Source organism: Pelodiscus sinensis, chromosome 1 (assembly GCF_049634645.1).
Source record: "Pelodiscus sinensis isolate JC-2024 chromosome 1, ASM4963464v1, whole genome shotgun sequence".
NCBI lineage: Eukaryota > Metazoa > Chordata > Testudines > Trionychidae > Pelodiscus > Pelodiscus sinensis.
In genome coordinates this window covers 268,547,448-268,569,545 of record NC_134711.1, presented here as the reverse complement: position 1 = coordinate 268,569,545, position 22,098 = coordinate 268,547,448, and the positions used below count along the sequence as shown (strand labels likewise).

Genomic DNA, 22,098 nt, shown 5'->3' with positions numbered 1-22,098 from the left:
TGGACAGCACAGCCCCCCACCTCCGCTCCATAAGAAGCCAGGCAGCCAAGCCCGCTCCCTCAAGGAGAAATTCCTCCCCCACCCCGCTGGCCAAGGGAGCCATGCAGCCCATGACAAACTCTCCCTACAAGGAGCTACCGGGGGGCCAGGCAACCCAGCACCAGCACCAGCACCAGCACCCTCCTTTCCACAAAGAGCCAGCCACCTGACCACCAGCCAGGGCAGCCACCTGGCCCCACCCCTCCCTGCAAGGAGCTGCCTTCACCCAAGGCACTGCCGGACAGGCCGGCCCCATCTCTCTGCCCTGCAGCCCCCTGCCCTTAAGGACTGGAGCAGTACTGGGTAAATCTAGTTATACAATAAAACAAAAAGGGGTGTTAAGAATGTTATTTAAACAAAACACGCAATATAGTGACGTTAAATTTGCATATTCAGCCACCACAAAAAGTCAGGAAAGGATGGTCTTACAACACTGTCTTGGAATTCAAAAGACTCGGTTCAGTCCATGCATCTGCTATGGATTTCCTATATGATTTGGATAAAACACTTAATCTCTTTGTGCCTCAGTTCTTTATCTCTAAAGGAAGGATACTGCCACTTCCTGTCTCCTACCCGTTGTCTATCTAGATTCTGGTGAATATGTTGCATGTTGACAAGAGAGTGCTCCCCCACTAGTATAATTACTCCACCCCTGTGGGAAGCAGAAGCTATGTTGGCGGAAGATGTACTATGTAGGAGTGGATATTGCATAGTCACCGTAACATGCACTACTCAGGGCATGTCTTTTTCACACTGTAGAGTGACTTAAGTTAGATAGACTGAAGCAGCAGTGTAGACCTGCCCTGATTAGAATCATAGAACCATAGAGCTGGAAAAGACTTCAGAAGGTCATCAAGTCCAGCCCCCTGCTCTAGGAAGGACGAATCCCAACTAAATCAACCCAACCAGGGCTTTGTCAAGCCAAGACTTAAACACCTCTAGGGATGGGGAGACCACTACTTCCCTAGGTAACCCATTCAAGTGCTTCACTACTCTCCTAGTGAAATAGTTTTTCCTAATATCCAACCTGGACCTCTCCCACCACAACTTCAGACCATTGCTCCTTGTTCTGCCATCTGTCACTACTGAGAACAGCACGATTACTACTACTACTCCACCTCCTCCTCCTTAATTATAGTGCACAGTCAGGATATGCTTGAGTATTACTGGCAGACCTACCAGGTACTAGAGGCCCCCAAACCTGGAACAAGGAAACAACTATTGACCAACAGTAATAGGAAATCCAAGCCTCTATTTTATATTCTGGTAAATATCTCTGCAAAAGGTGGTACTGTGATTTATATGACATTCATTGTTGTTTTCAAGATATCCACTGAACTGAAGAAGCACCATTACAATACATCAAACACATGTCAAATCCCATCTAAATCAATTGGGACTGCAAATACATCATTTACTAGACATACAGTAATTGATATGTCATATTATATTTGACATTTCAAGGACAATAGTGCCCATTTAAATGGAGACATGTTAAATAAATAGTTTCTCCTGAGCTAAGCAAAGCCTAGCAGAAATTAAGGAGCTTTCCAATGACAATTGGAAAGGAATAAGATTTTATACATGAATAGAACCTTTTCTGCACACAAATTTTAAAGCAACAAAAGAGCCAACTCAACAAGGGATAGATCAGCTAACTTGAGAAGAAGCATGGTGTGAAATCCTGACCCCACTGAAGTCAATAACCAAACTGGATGTCAGAAGGGTCAGGATATTTATGTAGCAAATTACAGTATACAGGCAGTCCCCGGGTTACGTACAAGATAGGGACTATAGGTTTGTTCTTAAGTTGAATTTGTATATAACTCGGAACTGGCTCCAGATTCAGCCGCTGCTGCTGAAACTGACCAGGGGCTGACTACAGGAAGCCCAAAGCAGAGTTGCTCTGCCCCCAGCTTCCTGGAATCAGCCACTGATCAGTTTCAATAGCGGCTGAATCTGGAGCCTGGGACAGAACAGCTGGGGCGCTGCCGGGTAGGTCCCCCCAGGACCAACCCGGCAGCACCCCAGCTGCTCTACCCCAGGCATCCACAACAAAAGCCTGGTCTGCTGGGGGGGGGGCGCACTAGCTGCTGGGGTGGGCGCACTCCGGGTCTCCCTGGTCTGCTGGGGGGGGGGCGCACTAGCTGGGGGGTCCCGCGCCTCTGCGGCTTTGCTCCGGGTGACCCTGGTCCGCTGGGGGGGAGGACCCCAGCAAACCAGGGAGACCCGGAGCAAAGCTGCAGAGGCGGCGGGGTCCCGCGCCTCCAAGGCTTTGCTCCGGAGCAAAGCCGCAGAGGCGCGGGACCCCGTCGCCTCCAAGGCTTTGCTCCGAGTGTCCCTGGTCTGCTCGGGGTGTCCCTGGTCTGCTGGGAGGGGTCCCCAGCAGACCAGGGACACCTAGAGCAAAGCCTTGGAGGCGGGGACCCCGCCGCCTCCTCGGCTTAGCTCCAGGTGTCCCTGGTCTGCTCGGGGTGTCCCTGGTCTGCTGGGAGGGGTCCCGAGCAGACCAGGGACACCCCGAGCAAAGCCGCAGAGGCGGCGGGGTCCCGCGCCTCCAAGGCTTTGCTCCGGAGCAAAGCCGCAGAGGCGTGAGACCCGCCTCCTCTGCGGCTTTGCTCGGGGTGTCCCTGGTCTACTGGGGGCCCCTCCCAGCAGACCAGGGACACCTCCGAGCAGACCAGGGACACCCGGAGGAAAGCCTTGGAGGCGCGGGACCCCGCCGACTCCAAGGCTTTGCTCGGGGTGTCCCTGGTCTGCTGGGGACCCCCCCCCCAGCAGACCAGGGACACCCGGAGCAGCTTTTCTCGCCCCGGAGGACGCGGTGGCGGGACCACTGTGCGTCTTGGTGGTCCCGCCGCCCACGAGTTCCAGGGCGAGAAAAGCCCCGTTCGTAAGTGCGGATCCGACATAAGTCGGATCCACGTAACTCGGGGACTGCCTGTAGTTCCTAAACATAAAGCATGATCATAACTGGATATTTCCAAAAGAAAGAGAAGTATTAAGAGGAGAATAGTCCAACAAAATTCACTCTGAGAAGTCTTATTGTGAGTATTGTCACTTTTCAGGAAAAAAATGATGATAACTTTGCCTTGGTGAGGACTCTCTTAGGCTATGCCTAGATTAAACACTTTTTTTGAAAAAGCGTCTTTCGAAAAAACGCATCTAGACTGCACTAAGTGGATGGAAAACGTGATCCGCTTTTTCGAAAAAGCACATCCAGACTGCCTGGATACTATCTCCAAAAAAAGGCACCCGGAACCATTTCTGGCAGAGCATTGGGGCAGCATTTACTTCCTGGTGCTGCTGCATGGCCTTTGCAGAGACGAGTGCTTAAAAGGACTCCTCTGAACAGCTGTTTCTCTGCTGCTGCTGCTGCTGGCTTACCTATCTCTCAGAGGGACAGCAAAGCTGCTGCAGTGCTTGCTCTCGTTGCCCTGCTTTCTGGGACATCACAGCAGTTTGGGTTTTTTTGAGGTTTTTCTGATTTTGAACCCTTTTTTTGCCATGGAGCTGGAGCTGCCCCTGCCCCTGGGCAGGCGATGGCCCCACACAATCATGCTGCAAATTCTGCTGCATCTGCATGACAAAGTCATGATGCTGCTTCCCTATCTGGACCCAGACCAGAGATATGAAAGTTTCATCCGGGATGCCGGACCAATGACCTTGCCTCCAAACTTCTTCCTGGAGAGGCATTTTTGGAGGCTTGACTCCAGTTCTGACTGGTGGGACCGACTCGTTATGGAGCTGTGGGACGACCAGCAGTGGCTCCACAACTTCTGGATGCGGAAGGCCACATTCCACAAGCTGTGTGTCTGGCTCACCCCTGCACTCCAACGACAGGACACCCACCTGTGGCCCGCCATCCCCCTGGAAAAGAGGGTCCCTATTGCCCTGTGGAAGCTTGCAACACCCGACAGCTATCGTTCGGTGGGACACCAGTTTGGTGTGGGGAGGTCTACTGTCAGGTCCGTCTTGATGGAGGTAAGTCACTCTAGAGGGACAGTCACTGCTGGGGTGTGTGTGAAAAAGGGGTACTGTCAGGAAAGGGCAAGGGGAATGAGATGGAGTGTGAAGGATCTCCTTGACTCACCCTGTGCTGCTCTGGGGGGAGTCCTTCTGAGGAGGGGATTCCCGGGGTGTTTGAGGGGGCAGGTGTGTGTGGGGGAGTTCCCCTTCCAAGGGCTCAGGCACCCCATCTAACATTTTTTTTGTCTATTTGTCTCTTTCTGCAGGTGGTGAGGGCCATCAATTCGGAATTGCTGAACAAGCTTGTCTGTCTGGGAGACCCAGACAGCATCGTGGCCGGCTTTGCTGGCCTTGGCTTCCCGAAATGTGGAGGAGCTCTCTATGGGACACACATCCCAATCCGTGCACTGCCCTATCGAGCAGCCCAATTCATTAATAGGAAGGGCTACTTTTCAATCGTGTGCCAGGTCCTGGTCGACCACCGGGGACAGTTTACTGAGATTTGTGTTGGGTGGTTGGGGTGGGCACATGATGCCCGCATCTTCAGGAACTCCTACCTCTACCACAGGCTGCAGGCAGGAACATTTTACCCGCACTGGGACCTTGCGCTCGGGGACGTGCATATGCCGAAGTGCATTGTGGCTGATGCGGCCTACCCCGATGCCGTGGCTTATGAAGCCCTACACCGGACACCTGGTTGTGAGCAAGGAGCAGTTTAATGCACATCTTAGCCGGGCTTCCATGCAGGTGGAATGAGCGTTTGGATGTTTAAAAGGGAGCTTCCGTTGCTTGCTCACACAACTAGAAATGGGGGAACGCAACATCCCTGAGGTGGTGGCCACGTGTTGCATTCTCCATAATCTCATCGAGAAAAAATGGAGGCTTTCCTCCCAGGGTGGGGTACAGGTGCTGATGGTGTGGAGGGGCAATTTGAGCAGTCCTGGCCAGCTGCCATCAGCCAGGCTCACAGTCTGGTCTTCGCATTCGGGACGCCCCGAGGGAGTGATTCTCTGAAGGAGCCCACTGACTCACCCCAGGGCCTCCTCTATGGGGGCTTGGCCCTGGCCTAATACAACCTTCCCTCCACAACCCTCACCCTGACCCTCTTTCTAGAAATAATAGAGAAACACCAGGTTTTGTTTGAAAACATAAGTTTCTGTTTTATTGTAATCAATATCAATAACTGAAAGCATCTAGAAATGTTGATAAAATATAATTTCTTATGTTCATTGTAAATAGTTTTCTCTTAAAGCACAGTTCCTGAGTCAAAAATAAACATTTTCTTGAATAATCAAAATTATCTGTAACTGGGATTGTGGGGTGCTGAAAACCTGGATGGGGGAGAGGGCTTAAAACCTGGATGGGGGAGGGGGTTCAGGTCAGATGGTGTTTCTCTGATTGCAGACTCCTGCTGCCTCGCGTCCAGGGACCACCATGGCCTCGGGGTCGGGGGGGGGGGGGCGCAATTGTGTCTGGGAGGGCTGGGGGAGAGTAGGGACAAAGGGAGAGGAGGGCTGGGCAAGAAGGGGGGGCTGGGGGAGGGGGGGGCTAGGGGAGAGGGAGGTGCAAGGGGGGAAGGGGTTGGTGGTGGGGAAGGGAGGTTCGGTGAAGCAGGGTCATAGCGTGCAGGAGGAGCAGTACCAGGGATAGAAGCAGGCAAGGCAAAGACCTCCTGCATATTGGTACAAATGGAAGTCCACTGCTAGACGAGTTCATCTAGCAGGCGGTCGTGCCACAGCACCTCTGCCTGCGTCTTCTCTTGCAGAGTCTTGTTCAGATCCTGCAGGGCCGCCACATGCTGCTTCAAAATGTCTGTGTACTCACGCCTGTGGCTCCCATGTCCCTGAGATGGAGGTGGGGATGGGGTGCTGTGACCCTCTTGCATGGGTGGTCCAGCTGTGGAGAAAAAGAGGAAGTCGTTGTAATGGTCTCTCCTTCAGACAGGGAACTCAGAGGTTCTGAAAGTAACACCATGTGTGAGCTGGGCAGCAGCCTGAGCATCACAGGGGCCCCAAAGTGCAAATGGGACCATTCTCCCCTCCCCCCCGAACTGCCAATCTGCCTGTGTGTGTTCTGGAAATGGCTCCTGGCACCATGTGGTGCACATCCACGTGTCGCACGCTACCGCTGCATGTGTTTGCACATGTACAGCCAGCTGAACGATGTCCAGGATGAGCATTACATGTTTCCCTTGTGGATCAGCCATGGTGCACCCACCTCCTCCACCCTGTGTGTGGAACAACCTCACAGCACTCACCTACTGGTTCTTCCCCGATGTCTGAAGACACCTGGGAGGCCTCTGGGGTCTGGGTGACCAGCTCCAGGATGATGGTCACAGTGTTGTCGTCGTTCTCCTCCTCCAGCAACAGGTCTCATTCTCCAGATTCCCTGGACTGCTCGTGCTCCTGCTCGGGTTGCTCCACAGTAGGGTATGATAATCCAGACTGCACCAGATGCAATGGAGTCCGGACTTCCCCACTGCCGAGAATGTGCACCAGGTCTGCATAGTACGGACAGTAGTGTGGGGCTGCCCCAGAGTGGGAGCTCTCATCTTGGGCCTTGGCATGCCCCTGGCACAATTCTTTAACTTTGGCCCACACTTGGTCCTGCGTGCAGGGGTGGTGCCTTCTCCTGGCCAGTCTCTGGGCCATGCGGCCATAGATTTCCGCATTCCTGTGGCATGAGTGGAGGGATTGCAAGGATTCCTCTTCAGACCAGAGCTCAAGGAGAGTCTTGATCTCTGGCCCTGACCACGCTGGTGCCCGCCATTTGGAGCCCCTGGGTGGGTCCTCAGATGTCTCCCTGGAAGGGCCAGGGGGGTCTTGGGGCTGAGACATGGCTGGGATACCATGGGACAGAAAGAGCAGTGTGGTCTGGCTGCCTTCCTGCCACAAATGGCTAGCCGGGTGCCTGCCCCTTTAAAACATGGCTGTAGACAGGAACAATAGAGGTGCAAGACATGCAGATGGACCAGGGCTTCTCCTGGAGGCCTTTTTTTTCGACAGATCTCTGTCGAAAGAGGCGTTCTTCCTTGTAAAACTAGGTTTACCACCATCGAAAAAACTGCCGCGTTCTTTTGATTTAATTTTGAAAGAACGCAGCGGTAGTCTAGACGCACCCTTAGTACAGAGCTCCTGCTCTGAAGGAAAAGTGGGGGGAAATTATGTTTCAGTCTCTCTCCTTGGACCGCCTCTGCAGAACTGCATGAGGTTATGTATAGCACAGGAGAGCAACACTGAGATGTCTTAGAAATATTACTGGCAGTCAGACACACTAATAGAGCTTTGAAGACAGAATCTGAGTGGCAGTGAACATGCCAGTGGTCTTGCCATTTGTTCCACACAGCTGTGTTCTCATGACCCCTCCAATAAGAGAAAGGATCTGATGCTTCTTATTGTATGTGCATATTAAATATGTTAACAGATTTTTCTTCTGTGCATGAACCTCTGGCTCACAGGCTGCACACAGTTCATCAGAGTTAGCTGCTGGCGAGCTGCCAGATAATTTGCTTACCTGAGCATCTGCAGGCACAGAGCCCTGCAGCTCCCAATGGCTGCAGGTCACTGTTCCCGGCCAATGGGAACTATGGGAAGTGGTGTGGGCCAGGCCACGACTTCTCGTAGTTTCCATTGGTTGGGAATGGCAAATTGCAGCCACTGGTAGCTGCAGTGCACTGTGCAGTGGAGGCTCAGATAAAGAAACACGCCAGAGGTTCCCCATCCTTCACCTATAATATGGGGAAGAGAGCAGGCTGGCAGAGTCTGTAAATGTAAGATCTGAGAAGCAACTGTGATAAAAATAATTTTCTTTTTATGCTTCTAATTTCTATCCATTCCTTTCATGCATTACCATAAATTATTCCTCCTTTGTCATCTTTGGTGCTCATACCTTTCAATTTTTTATATGCTATTATATGCCCCTTAATTGTTGCTTTGCCAGGTTATACATATTTTACTCCAAATCCTTCCTCGTAGTCAATTTTTGCAGCCACCTATACTGTTTGCTATTCTTCATATTTCCTCAAAATTGTACATATCTTATTGGCACTGAAGTGCCCTAAACTAAATCTAATATTCCAAGGTTTGGTCCCATGAGAGGCATATGCAGCAGCATTTTTAAAATTGTAAAAGAATAAGTTATAATGGTGATGAAAACCAAAGCTATGTAGTACAGATTGCACCTCTCTCAAAGAAATGAACTAGGAATTCAGAAAGTTACTGGCATAATAAATTTCTATTATATAAATGTTTTTCTACCTGTGCTTCATTGTGAAAGGCCCTCTTTAAAGGATGCTATGAAATTATTAATGCTCAAGAGCTTCATCCAACAAATATTTACACGCATTACTGGTGGTTAAATCTTGAAAGTGCCATTGAATTTTTTGAAAAATTGACATTTTATACTTTACTATTGAAAACTTCTTAGAGTACAAATGAACGAGACTACCTTATTCACAGAGCTTTGCTGATATATCTGAAGTTAAGCAAAAAAGTAAATTGAAGCACTGTGTTTCTGATCTGTTAAATCAAAGGAAAAAATAAGGATATGGAAGTACTAATCATATTAACAGAGCAGACAGAGAATATTAATCCCAAAATCTCAAAAAGTTGAGTGACTGCATTTAATTGGAATAAGTACAAAGAAAAATAATATGGGTGAGCTTTCAAGAGACACTGTTTATCTTTGGAATCATGGAAAACTGAGCAAGGTTGAAAAAAGATTTGGTGTCAGGGTTTTAATTCAAATTTCAGAATTAAACACAGAGATCAAGTAGATCAAAGGGAATGAAAGAAAAAAGAAGCCAGGCAAAGGTGTGAATTTAGGTGCTTAATAGCTCAATCTGGACTGCAAAGACAAAAAAAGGAACCCAAGTAAAAAATATGGAAAAGAACAACATTGCTAACAAGTGTAAAGTTCTTTTTAAGATTCCACCACAATATTTCAAACAACAAAGTACAAAAAGAAAAAGTAAAAGTATAAAGCACGTATATGATGGCATTCTTTTAAAAATATGGCTGAGGAGATTTTGTCAAACTGTAGAAAACGTTTTGATCCTGGGCTAAGACGTCCATGAAAATAGAACAATGTTCTTCATTTCGTTCAGAAGAAAGAAATGGAACAGAGAAAGAGAGAGGAGTGAAAATATGATGCGCCATTAAATAGAGAGGCTTACATGTACATGCACAAATGTATGTATATATATGCATATGATGCAATTCACACACTTGAATAATTTGAATCCATTTGTTTCAGCATTTGACAAAGATATTTTGGTAGCTCAAAATTAAACTTCATTTTGGTTGTTTTGTTTTTAAAAAGCATATATTGGAAATACTGCCAGATATGTAAATGAAAAGATGTGAAACCAGCCTCTATTAATAATTTTCACATTCAAAATGATAATATTGCCAAATTACTAACATTGCTGCAGGGAAGAGCCTAAAAATAGCAGCTATATAACATGTTTTGCAAGTAAATGAATTATTATTTCCAGATTTTGGAGGTAAATATTCACAGTCAGCATTAACAGGAGCAACACACACACAGGGAATGTGAGAACAACATAAAAATATCATATAGTTGCATGAATTCAACATGATAGATACCACGGTATATACAAATCAATGCTTTCTTTTAATAAGAAAAAAGGATTTTTTTCATTTAAGCTGGACTTTTTAATTTTTTACAAAATCATCAGTAAAATACTAATTTCTTATTTAAAAATAAAAAAACTAGAATTAAAATCTCATCACTAACATGCTACACATACACTTACAGTCTCATAAAAATGAACTAATGGTTCTAGTCTGTCTAGTTCCTAACTCCTAGCTCTTGCTTCTTGAAAGTTCTGGCTTTCCATTTCTGTTTCTCAGCAGACTAAAAAGTAACACGTTCAAAATAAGACACAAACTTGTTGGGATTGTTTTTGTTCTGGGCTTATGTGGTGGTGGATCTTGGCAGAGAAGTTAGTTAAGATATTGTTTTACAGGCAGAGAGACAATATATAGGAAAGGACGGTGGAAGCATAGAAAAGAACAGTGGAGTGGAAAGGAAAGAAAAAGGGAAAACATTCAGCACACATACACAGCTTCCTATATTCCTCCACACTTTTGCCACAGAAAAATTGTCACAGCTTCTGGGCATAAAAGAGGCCCTATCTGGGAACATTTTAAGAAACACATTCCCTGGGTAAAAAAGGAAAACGTGTCAAGTGTAAGCAGCACAAGAAGAAAATGCAAGGCCTAGTTGCAAGAATGAATCATCATAAGGAAAACTGCCTATTGGAGGAAAATGATCTAGATCAGGGCTACTCAACACGTGGCCTGTGGGCAGCATGCAGCTCGTGACCCATTTGTATGTGGCCCGCGGTGCCTTGAGCCACTTCCTGGGCCACCTGCCTTCCTTGTAGCTGTGGGCACCAGCGCCTTCCCATGAGCTGAGCCACAGGTGCAGGAGGCGCATTGAGCCAGGCCACGTGTGCAGGAGCTGCTGGCCCCACAAGAGGAGCCATGCAGTGCAGCACTGAGCCAGGCTGCACTGGAGCGTGCGCAGGAGCTGCCGGCTGTGGGGAGGGGTGGAAGCAAGACGTGGTGGCAGAGCACACCTGTCACACTGGCCACAGCAGCAGCGCCTCCCCACGAGTGGAGCTGCATGGCACCACACTGTGCCAGGTCGCATCGGCACCCGCACAGAAGCTGCCAGGGGCAGGAAGAGGCAGCGGGGGAGCCGGGTAGTGAGGCACGTGGCAAGGCAGTGGCAGAGAAAGGTCTGCGCCGGGGCTTGGGTAGGATTACAATATGTCCAGTTTTTCCCCAGACATGTCCTTGTTTTCACATGTTAAATTGGATCTGGACAGGTTTTTTTAAAAGGCAAAAAATGTCCAGGATTTTTTGCTCTGCAAAGGGGATCGGGGAGGGGACAGTGACACATGCTTTCAATGGAACGTTCGGAGCTGCGTGCCTGAACCATTCACAGCCGCTCTGCACATGTGCCCCAGTACCTGGAGGGAAAAACACGTGGCTCCAGTGAGATCCAGGGCGTTACTCTCTACCCCACTAGATTTATGTCCCTGGCTCTGTGGGAGGGAAAGGGCATTGGGTTAGAGCAGGGGAGCTGAGCTTGCCTGGCTCTGAGGGAGGGGTGGGGCATTGGGTTAGAGCACAGAGGCTGGGGATGCCTAGTTTTGGAGGAGGGGAGGGGGATACGGTTGGAGCAGAGAGTTGGGGGGGGTACCTCGTTCTAGGGGAGGAGAAGGGCATTCGGTTGGAGTATGGGGCATTGGGTTGAGTAGTCCTGCCTTAAGCTTTGTATTCATGCCTGTCAATGTGAAATAAGCTATTTGCATATATTTGCATAAATATTTGCATATCTATGCAACCACACTTAAGCTGCGGCCCTCAGCATGTGCTGTGAGTATCACTGTGGCTCCCCGGGCTTCCAAAGTTGAGTAGCCCTGATGTAGATGAAGATAGGCATATGGCTGAGTGGATCAAATGGTTAATAACATAAATAACTACCGTAACTTTGCAATAAAATACATGGGTTGTGCCCACAAAAGCTCATGATACCATCCATATTTTTTATTAGTCTTTAAGGTGCTGCAGGGCTATTCATTGTTTTTTAAGTTTTTCCAGTTACAGACTAACTTGGCTACCCCTCTGTAACTTTGTAATGTATCATTCTTGAAGACTCTCGCTGTGCTCTTACTTGTAAGTGTGATTTGACAAGTAAATTCCCAATCTGTTTGCTATATTGGATGTAGCTAGAAAAAATGTTTAGTTTAGTTAATCCTTATGGCTTTTTTAATTAGTTAACTAGGTTTAGAATCTATCACTCAAGAATAAAATACAGAAAACTGCAGTAAGAGACATCTACAGTTGCCAGGGGCCACTAAGTGTCATTTTCTTGTTTTATATTGCAGAATACATCATGCCCCTTATTTTGGAACATCATGGTAGAGGTCATAATGGTGATGCCATAAATGCTATTCCCCATTTTACTTCAGCATAACTCAGCTTTTCCAAGGGAACCCCATTCTACACTCGTTTTCTCAAAAAAACCAGAAGTTCCAATGAGTTCAATGGGGCTTACTCCAAAATTATAAGTGCACTCTAAGCACAGACTCTCTTAGCTTTTTTAGTAACTTGATTTAAATCAATGGTGTTTTTGGTGATTTAAATTGAGTTTTAAATCAATCCACCCTGATAAATATGCTAACTTTTCCCAACTTTGAGAAAAGAAAAAAGGGTATTTCTCTAGGCCCTGATCCAACAAGCAATTATGAAAATTAGTATTTTCATTGATATCAGTGTGGCTACTTGAAGGCTATAGCCTTCACAGCTATAGCTATTCACAGGTTCAAGTGTTTTCAAAATTGGAGTCCAAGTTTGTTAAATATGACAGAAACTTGGTGAAAGAGTCATATCTAACCACAAAATATTTAATTGCTCAATGAATTGATTTTTGCAAAGTACAAAATAAGTACACTTGGAAGCTATGTCAAAGGACTTTCTCAGGTTTACAGATCATATTTAAAACATCTTCTCATTTCATGACTGGAATTGAGAATTTTAAAATATAATTTATTTTTACTCAATTTGTTTCCTTTTCTGCACTTATAACCAATATAATCAATTATTCAAGCAATATAACCAATTATTTTCACTTTTGATTATACTGAGCTTCTAAACAACTACATTTTCAGGTGGCTTTTTGTGCTGCAGTGTTTGTGTTTTAATACATTAACATTTACAAAAGACCTATTTGGTCTCTGGTAATATTACGTTAAACATAAAGCTTTATAAAACCAATTCAGTATGTTGTTTCTTTAATTCCAGTAAACACAGTTTTGACAAATGAATAGGCATGGAAGTGATTCAACTGCAACACTGCAGAGAATATCTACTTTTCATTTAATACCTACTTATTTGTACACCATTTCTTTTGTATTCTAGCTTTTTGCATTTCTATTTCATATTAACTTTCATATAACTGGAATACTAGTTTTTTGTATGCTACTTATCCATGACAAAATTGTATTTAAAATAACCACAAGACCTTAACCAACTGTTCTCACTGGAATTAAAAAAATCATTCAAGTATTTCTGTGAGACTAAGGTTTTGTCTAATATTGTTTTCACAATACATGAATCTGGAGCCAAATATCCCACTTTTAAATATGGCTACTATCAATTCTTGACTCTAGATGGCAGCATTCTCTTTTAGTTCTTTTCTGAAATGTAACCTGAGTTTCCTGGTCTTTGTTCTTTAACCCTCCAGATAATTCCATGCTTCCTTCTTTTTCCCCAAAATAAAAACTTCATGTGCCCTGTGCAATTTGAAGAAGATTACCGCAAAGTATTTTCACTAGAAGAAATCGGATCATTCCTGCAGTTAAGATACAGGATTCTCCAAAGAGTACAAAATAACTGACGTCTGAAATAAACACTAAGGTGGAACAGTAATTTTCTTCCTGTTCCATATCATCAATTACAATTTTGTTAGAAAAATGGTTCTTTTACTCTAAAGACTCCCCCTTCCAAATAAAAAGAAAGGGAGCAAAGAGGAAGAAATCATGGTAGAGGGAAAGGAACAGAAAGGAACCATTTCAAAATGGTTTTGAACTGGTGCTAAAAACATCTTTTAAAAGAACATCGGTGTAATGCACTTCACAGCTTTAAAATTCTCCCTTCAGGCATAGTTGCTAATTATACATTGTTAACGTACCAGTGATGGATGGCTTCAAGGCTTTTTGTTGGCTTTTTCACATTATACCTTGCATATCAAATTTCAAGCCGGATGGAACCTTTCTCCACCGAGTGATCCTTGTCTCACCCTTTTCTCTGCACTTGGAATGGCCTGCCTTCAAGTATAACATTCAACCTTCGTTTCCTTCTCAAAGCCTATGGTTCTTCAGGCCCTTTACAATATTAACCTACACCAGGGGTTCTTAACCAGTGAGGTGCGCCTCCCCAGGGGAGGTGTGAAGGGGATACAGAGGAGGTGTGAGGTGCCTCCCAGAAAATGTATCGCAATTGCCTTCTCACTGGATAAAATTCTAAAGTTTAGATTTCTTCATAATTAATATTATGAATTAAAATTACAAACATTAATTTCTTATTAACGTCTAGAGATCGGCACACTACAATAGCAGTGCAACTCAATCAGGCCTATGTGACGACACACTACAATAACAGTACGTGAGCATTGCCGACTTTCATCTTCAAATATTACGTACATTTGTTAGGAAAAGGTTCAAAGTGAAAAGCTCATATTATACATTTAAGCATTGTAACGGGGTTCACTCACCCCACAGCGCCACCAGCCGTCAGACTTGGGAAGAAGAGGTTACTTACCTCGTAACTGTAGTTCTTCGAGATGTGTTGCTCATGTCCATTCTGATTAGGTGACACCGCGGTCAGCGTGTAGTACGGTGCGGGGCCCTGCACCGCCCAAGGGCCCGTCTGCAGCACCGGTCCCTGCACCGGTGCCGCCGGCGCCGCAAGCGCGCTCGCTCCCGGTGCCACTGCTGGTGCTGCCAGGAAGGGCCCGGGGTTGGTGCCGGCGTTCGTCCTGGCTCCAGTGCTCTTGCCGGCACCGGGAAAAGCTGCTGCTGGGCCGAGGCCTGCCCTTCGCCCAGAGGGTCCCACGACCCGGCTGCCATAGCCTGCTGGGGGGCACTTGAGGCCGATGCCAGCGCGGTCCGCTCCTGCGGCACCGGGCCCTCTCCTTCGTACGCGGCCATCTGGATTAGGTCCCGGGCCACCTCGAAGGTTTCTGGGGTGGAGGGACGACGGACCTCTCCTATCCCCGCGGGCTGCCCCGGGCTCTTGCTCTTGTCTGGGCTGCGCCTCTTTTTGGAGGCCATGGAAGAATCATAGAATCATAGAATAATAGGACTGGAAGGGACCTCAAGAGGTCATCGAGTCCAGCCCCCCGCCCTCAAGGCAGGACCAAGCTCCGTCTACACCATCCCTGACAGATGTCTATCTAACCTGTTCTTAAATATCTCCAGAGAGGGAGATTCCACCACCTCCCTTGGCAAGAAAGGTGCCCCTCCTTAGGGCACACCATCTGGGCACTCCTCTCTGCCAAATGTCCCCTCGAGCTCTTGGAGGCCCTCGGCACCGGGGACTGCGATCTGTGCCTCGGTGCCTTGTCGGTCTCAGGAAGATGCTTGGCCAACACAGGTGCCGCCGACGGTGCACTGCAGACAGAGTGAGGCCGCTCCTCGCTCTGAGGCTGCAGTGCCGACTCCATTAGTAGGAGTTTTAGCCGGGAGTCCCTCTCCTTTTTGGCCCGGGGCTTAAAGCTCTTACAGATAGAGCAGCTTTCAGCTCGATGGGCCTCACCCAGACACTTAAGGCAGTCGGAGTGGGGATCTCTTCAGGGCATAGGTTTGGAGCAGGAAGCACAGGGTTTAAAGCCCTGGAGCCCTGGCATGCCCTCCCCTCATGGGGAGGGTTCCGCTGTGCTCCCCTATCTAACTAAATATTTACAGCACTTAACTACTTAACTAGATAAAACTTCAACTAGAACTATAATACAACAGATAAGGAATACAGCTGCTCAGAGATAGGCTAACACCCTGAAAGCATGCTCCAGCTACCGTCATGGGCGGTAAGAAGGAACTGAGGGGGTGGAGGACCCAGCAGGGGTATATATGCACCGGTATACCGGCGCCACTCCAGGGGGCTCCCTGCTGGCCCTATGGATACTGCTAAGGGAAAAAAGCTCCGGAATCCGTGCATGCGGCGCGCATACACCTAATCAGAATGGACATGAGCAAGCACTTGAAGAAGAATTAGCTCGGACGGCTGTGTCCAGCGTCCAGCTGGTTCACCATGTCCCAGGGTTCAGGCAGGCCTCGGGGTTCGAGCCGGGCCTTCAGCTCAGGCCAGTCCTTCAAATCACCAGGCACCAGTAGAGCCTTGGGTTCCTCTAGGTCAGAGGGTAGCCCTACTGGCCTGCTTCGCCAGGCCTCGGCGGCCCAGTCAGGGAAGCCTTCGCTGGCCTGAGGGAAGGCGGCTGTGGGAGGCCCGGGCCAGGTCTCAGCCTCGTCAGCCAGGAGCTCTGGGCAGGCCTCTGTCTCCCTCAGAGGCTGAGCCCCAACTGAGCTTCCTGGCAGAGTTCTTATAGTCCTAACCATGCCCCTTAGCTTCTTGTCGGGTGAGGGGGCGGGGCTAGGCTGTGCACAAAATGGCTCTCAGGGGGGTGTGAACATGACGTTCACTTTCAGGAGAGGTGTGAAGGTAAAAAAGTTAAGAACCGCTGACCTACAGGAATATCTAAATAAAAAAAAATAAATGCACAGAATTCATAGTGTAATATAAGCAATCCCACTATCTTATCTGGTAAATCATATCTACTATAGGCACAAATCCTGTGAAGGCTTATGCAAATGCTTAATATGAAGCACAAGTAGCCCCACAGAATTGAAAGGAGCTATATACCTGCTTAGTATTAAGGATATTCTTAAGCATTTGCAGGATCAGAACCTCAGGCTATAAACTCCTCAGATCCGGTACCATGTGTTTAAGCTCTACGCACAGTGGCTATGTCTACACTGGCCCCTTTTTCGGAAGGGGCATGCTAATTTTGAAAGTGGGAATAGGGAAATCCGCGGGGGATTTAAATATCCCCCGTGGATTTAAATAAACATGTCCGCCGCTTTTTTTCCGGCTTGGGGAAAAGCCGGAAAAAAAGCGTCTAGACTGGCGCCATCCTCCGGAATAAAGCCCTATTCCGGAGGATATCTTATTCTTTGAAGTAGGAATAAGAGATCCTCCGGAATAGGGCTTTATTCCGGAGGATCGCGCCAGTCTAGACGCTTTTTTTCCGGCTTTTCCCCAAGCCGGAAAAAAAGCGGCGGACATGTTTATTTAAATCCGCGAGGAATATTTAAATCCCCCGCGGATTTCCCTATTCCCACTTTCAAAATTAGCATGCCCCTTCCGAAAAACGGGCCAGTGTAGACGTAGCCAGTGTGTGTGTGTATGTGTGTGCATGCGCATGTGTGCATGCATCCCTACCCTTATACCCAAATGGGAGCCTGCAAAGCTTAATATGGAAAAAAAGCAATGGGACCTTCTCTACATAAGAGATACAAAGGAGCAGGGTCAGGAGGTAAGTTAAATGCCAGAAAACAATGATTTGATATCTTCCATTGTTATAGATAGTGTAATTGTAGCAGTGTGGATCTCACAGTATTAGAGAAACATGGCAGGTGAAGTTATATGTACTACAGGTGAGAGAAACAAGCTCTTAAGAGTACCACAGAGATGAGCTCCAATTTAGTACCTCTATATTGAGAGAGAGAAAAAAAAAACCACAGGTTTTCACATTTACAGATTGTTTGATTATCCAGCTTTCCTCTGCCATTTTTGTTATAGAACACTTACTCCTGTTTATAAAACCTCAGTCTGATCAAGTGACCAAGCAGGGGGTCTAGAGATAGCAAAGGGCATGTTGATACACCTTGAATATCAAACGTGTAATGAGGGACTAATTTGGTTCAAAGCAGTAGCTTGTCAGAAACAACATACTTATAGACTATTAATAGAGAAACTTTTCACAGAAGCTGTGACCTTTATGCTCGGCATGGGCTTATAGCCCCATCTGTGTTCCATTTAAGCAAATCATTGCAGTAAGACATCTAATTTGTATCTTTTTTTTAAATCACAATTATAAGGCTTGAATGCCCACTGTAGTGCTATGGTATATCACAAATACTTACGTAGCACAGAGGGCTACCATTGAAACAAGACAGGGAAAAAGGCAGCCTTTATGGCCAAATAAACCACCATGTTCCTTGACCCCACCACAAATCTGCAGTCAATCTTGACAACTGCTGATTTTAGCTGGAGGCCTCAGGTAGATTTGGGGAAAGTTAGCATTCTAGATCTTATAAAATGAAACAATTAAATGTGATATGATGGGTATGAAGTAATTAATAACAGACAGACACGCAAAACAAATGAGAAGACATGGAGCAGCAGAAGCAACAACAAATACAGGTGTCTCTAGGTGGTTAGCTCCTCCACATCAAAATTCATGATGTGTCCAAATGGGTTTATAGTTTCATTGACTCTAATTAGGCATTTCAAATACAGCATTTGCAAATGCGTGATAGAAAACAAGTTTAAAAACAGACCCAAGACGATAGTTCCTTGTTATTTCAGCTTTCATTTGCCAAGCCATATGTTAACAATAATGTTGACTGTTAGGGTCACAGAGACTAGAAGAGCAAACTTGCGATATATCTATTTAAGGTCTTCTGTAAAAACAAGTGATTAGAACCTATAACTCAAGCAATCAAAATTGAAAGTCTTCACTTATGTATTTACATTTTCTCATACCAGGCAAGATCAATTGTTCTTGTAATTATTATTAATAATTTATCACAGACAATATGCTTATTGCTGTAATTTATACCAAAATATGCAATCACTGCACTCTAAATCATGGCTACAAAGGACAAAATTCTACTCTCATTTACAGAAGTGTACATCTGAAGCAAAGATTTGCACCAGTGTAAATGAGATCAGAATTTGGCCTAGAGAGGACAGGACAGAGAGTGGGATGCTGGCAGATCTGATGGCAACACATATCAAGTTCTCCATGTCTCAACAGAACACTGACAAATACATACCTGGAATTAGTGTGGCTCATCTCTGTGTTAGTATTGTTAAAATAGGTATTAGAATTATAAAAATGTGTTTAAGTTGTATTGATTTTTTATGAGTTGCTGCATGAATTGACCTCACATATAACTTCTGTAGTCCAAATTGTAAGGTAATATTTGCATGGTTCTATTAATATGTTACTGTGTGTAAATAACCAGATAAAAGAGAGACATTGATCATAGATTTAGTAAGTTCCCTTGGTTTGGGATTTTTATCCCCCTCCTGCCATATGCTCTGGTCTGCAGACTCAGCTGTGTTGAAAGGAGGAGTCCACCTCCAAGACTTATCTTCAAAAGTTGGAGAGCAGGACAACAAAAGTCTTTTCTCCTCTTGTTGCCGATACGGAAATTCCGATTGCAACATCTCACAATAGTCTATCTAATGTCGATGGACCTTTCATTTTTGGAAAAAGTGTGACACCTTCTGTTTAAGATCAGCCCTTATTTACACTAAGGCTACGACTACACTGCCCCCTCTTGTGCAAGAGAATATGCAAATGAGGTGAAGCGGTGAATATTGTCACACCTCATTTGCATACTAAATGAGTTGCCATTTTTGCAAGGGGCTTTTGCCCCTGTCTACACTGCTCCTTTTTGCGCAGAACAGCTCTTGCGCATGTGGGGGTTGTTGCACAAAAAGGAGCTGGGTAGATGGCTCCTTTTTGCGCAAAAGCCCCTTGCCCAAAATGGTGGCTCATTAAGTATGCACATGGGATGCAGCGATATTCTCCGCTTCACCTCATTTGCATATTCACTTGCGCAAGAGGGGACAGTGTAGTCGTAGTCTTAGTGTAAGGGCTGATCTTAAACAGAAGGTGTCACACTCTTTCCAAAAATGAAAGGTCTGTCGACATCAGATAGACTATTGTGAGATGTTCCAATCGGAATTTCTCTATCTACTGGCAACAAGAGGAGAAAAGACTTTTGGTGTCCTGCTCTCCAACTTTTGAAGATAAGTCTTAGAAGTGGACTCCTCCTTTCAACGCAGCTGAGTCTGCAGACCAGAGTATATGGCAGGAAGGGGATAAAAATCCCAAACCAAGGGAACTTACTAAATCTATGATGCTTAGATTTTGGGGTCAAGGATTTTCTAGGCTTAATCAAAAGATTTCCAGCTGATTAGCCAGTTAGCCTTAAAGGACACATGGAACTTGCTTACAGAAACCTCTATTATTTTTGGAAACTGAAAATTGTAACTCATTCTGCATATATGTTTACCTGCTTTGATCCTGCAATAACTCTCTTGCCTCCTTTTTATATGTAATAAATCTTTATAGCATTTATTATAGGATTGACAATAAGCACTGTTTTTTGTGTGAGATCTAAGATGCAACTGATCTGGGCTGACTGCCTCTTTGGGACTAGAAGTAACTTAAATATTGCTGTGATTCTTAGTGTAAGGGACAATCTATCACAAAGATATGTACACTTGGGTGTCCAGAAAGACTGGAGTAGCTGAGGGGACACTCTATGGTTCCATGTTTAGGCTGTTACATTGTTTAAAGAGCTTATACTTGATAATTGGTTGGTGAAATCTAAGTATAGAACTCACAACCAATTCTATCTTAGTGCTCTGGTTCCTAACTGTCCTGAGTCTGGTATTCATGCTCCTGAGCCACTGCAGGCAGCACTATACAGAGAAATCTAGAGGTGAAAATAATTTATGTTTATAGTATTTGATAGTATAATCCCTCTTCTTTTTGACATGGAAGAAGTAACTTCATCACAAGCAGGAGGACCAATTCCAATAATTGTGTAAGATTTCTGGGTAGAACTTTCAAAAAATTAGGCTTCTATCTAATGAGAAGCAACCATTGGATGTATGGCAGTCCATGATATTCCAGTAGGTCTATGCTTCCAAATGTTTTGCACTGTGAAACAAGATGAAAAGTGATGTGCTGAATTTAAAATGTGATAAGCGGATTACATGTATGAATGGAAAGCAGTGAGTGTCTTTAACCCTAGCCTTAATGATGGGTGTCATGCTGTCTGGAGTAACTCACGGCCGTCATTGCCTACCTCAGGGCAACGTGTTAAACACAGGGCAGACACCCCAAACTAGTGGCATATTCTGTAATTAGATTTCACCAACACAGTAACAAGTGTGAAATCCTGGACCACCGTAACAGTCTTACCATGGAGTCACAGACCAGCTCCTTGGACGCTCCAGTCTGACTTTTTCACTAAGTCCTGTTTGTCTGGGTGGCAACTCAGACTGGGGAGTCTAAGGAGCTGGTCTGTGACTTCATGGTAAGACAGTTGGATAGCTTACGGTCCCAATCACTTAGCACAGATCAACTGCTGCCTTCGATTTTGCACCAAAGACAATGCTTATATCCAATCTTGTAAAAAGCTACCCAAAGATTTATTAACTAAGAAAAAGACATAAAACAGTTATTTACAGGTTACAGCAAGCAAACATATATGCGCACAAATGAATGACTGGTAGGACCTCCCTGGTCCAGCACCCTTGGGACCTGAGCGGTCTCAAACCAGTTTGCTGGATCAGGGAAGGTCAAGGCTCTCCTTCCTGCTGTTGCCCCTGCTCCCCCTCTTAGCTCCGTTGTCCCCAGCCCCCACCTGGGGACAGGGCTGTGCAGGGAGCACCAGGCCCTGCTGTCTCCAGCCCAGCCTGGGCTGCACTCTTTACTCTGCTGGCTCAGTTGGATCTGTGCTCCCAGGTGCCAGCCCTGCTGCCACCGGGACTGCGCTCCCCACTGCCAACCCAGCCCATGAACCTGGCCAGCTGAAACTCTCTGATCCAGTAATATCTGTGGTCCTGCTGGACCACAGATGTTGCCAGACCAGAGAGTCCTGGATTTCAGAAGTTTAGCTCATATCATTTAAATCCTAAGAGTGACAGAATTGTAGCGATCTGTCAATTCAAAGTGTCTTTCAGGGGAGATCCATGGGTAAACCTTTTGGTTCTCTACCTCAGTTTAGAGTCTTTGGCCCTAGCAGAGTAAAAACAGTAAGAGGGAGATGAAAAATTTTCCTGTATCTTTCACAAGATCTAGACTATAAACTTACATCAATGTAATTATGTCTCAGGGGAATGAAAAAATCCACACCCCTAAGCAATACAGTTATACCAGTGTTTTTCAAAGTGGACTGAGTGCCTACTTTGAGAATGCTGCTAACGGGCCATTCCAGTTTATCTAAAGGCTCCATAGCCACGGAGCCTTGCAGCTCCCATTAACTCCTGTTTGCTGTTTACAGCCAAGGGGAGCCATGGGAAGCTGAGGCCCAGGTGGTGGAAGTTTCAGGGAGCCTCTTTCATGCTAACTTCCATCACTGGCCTAAGTTATAACTGCTTATGCCAATGGAGGATCAGGCATAGTTCGCATCTCCAATACACCCCTCTCATTCCTTCTCCACCCATATCGTTTCACCGTGATCCTCTTAGA

General features: G+C 46.0%; 1 protein-coding gene across 9 annotated transcripts in view; it reads right to left on the bottom strand.

The window, feature by feature from the left end:
- KLF12 (KLF transcription factor 12) overlaps positions 1–22,098 on the bottom strand; it is a 366,929-nt gene that overhangs the window by 43,378 nt on the left and 301,453 nt on the right. The window lies entirely within an intron of this gene.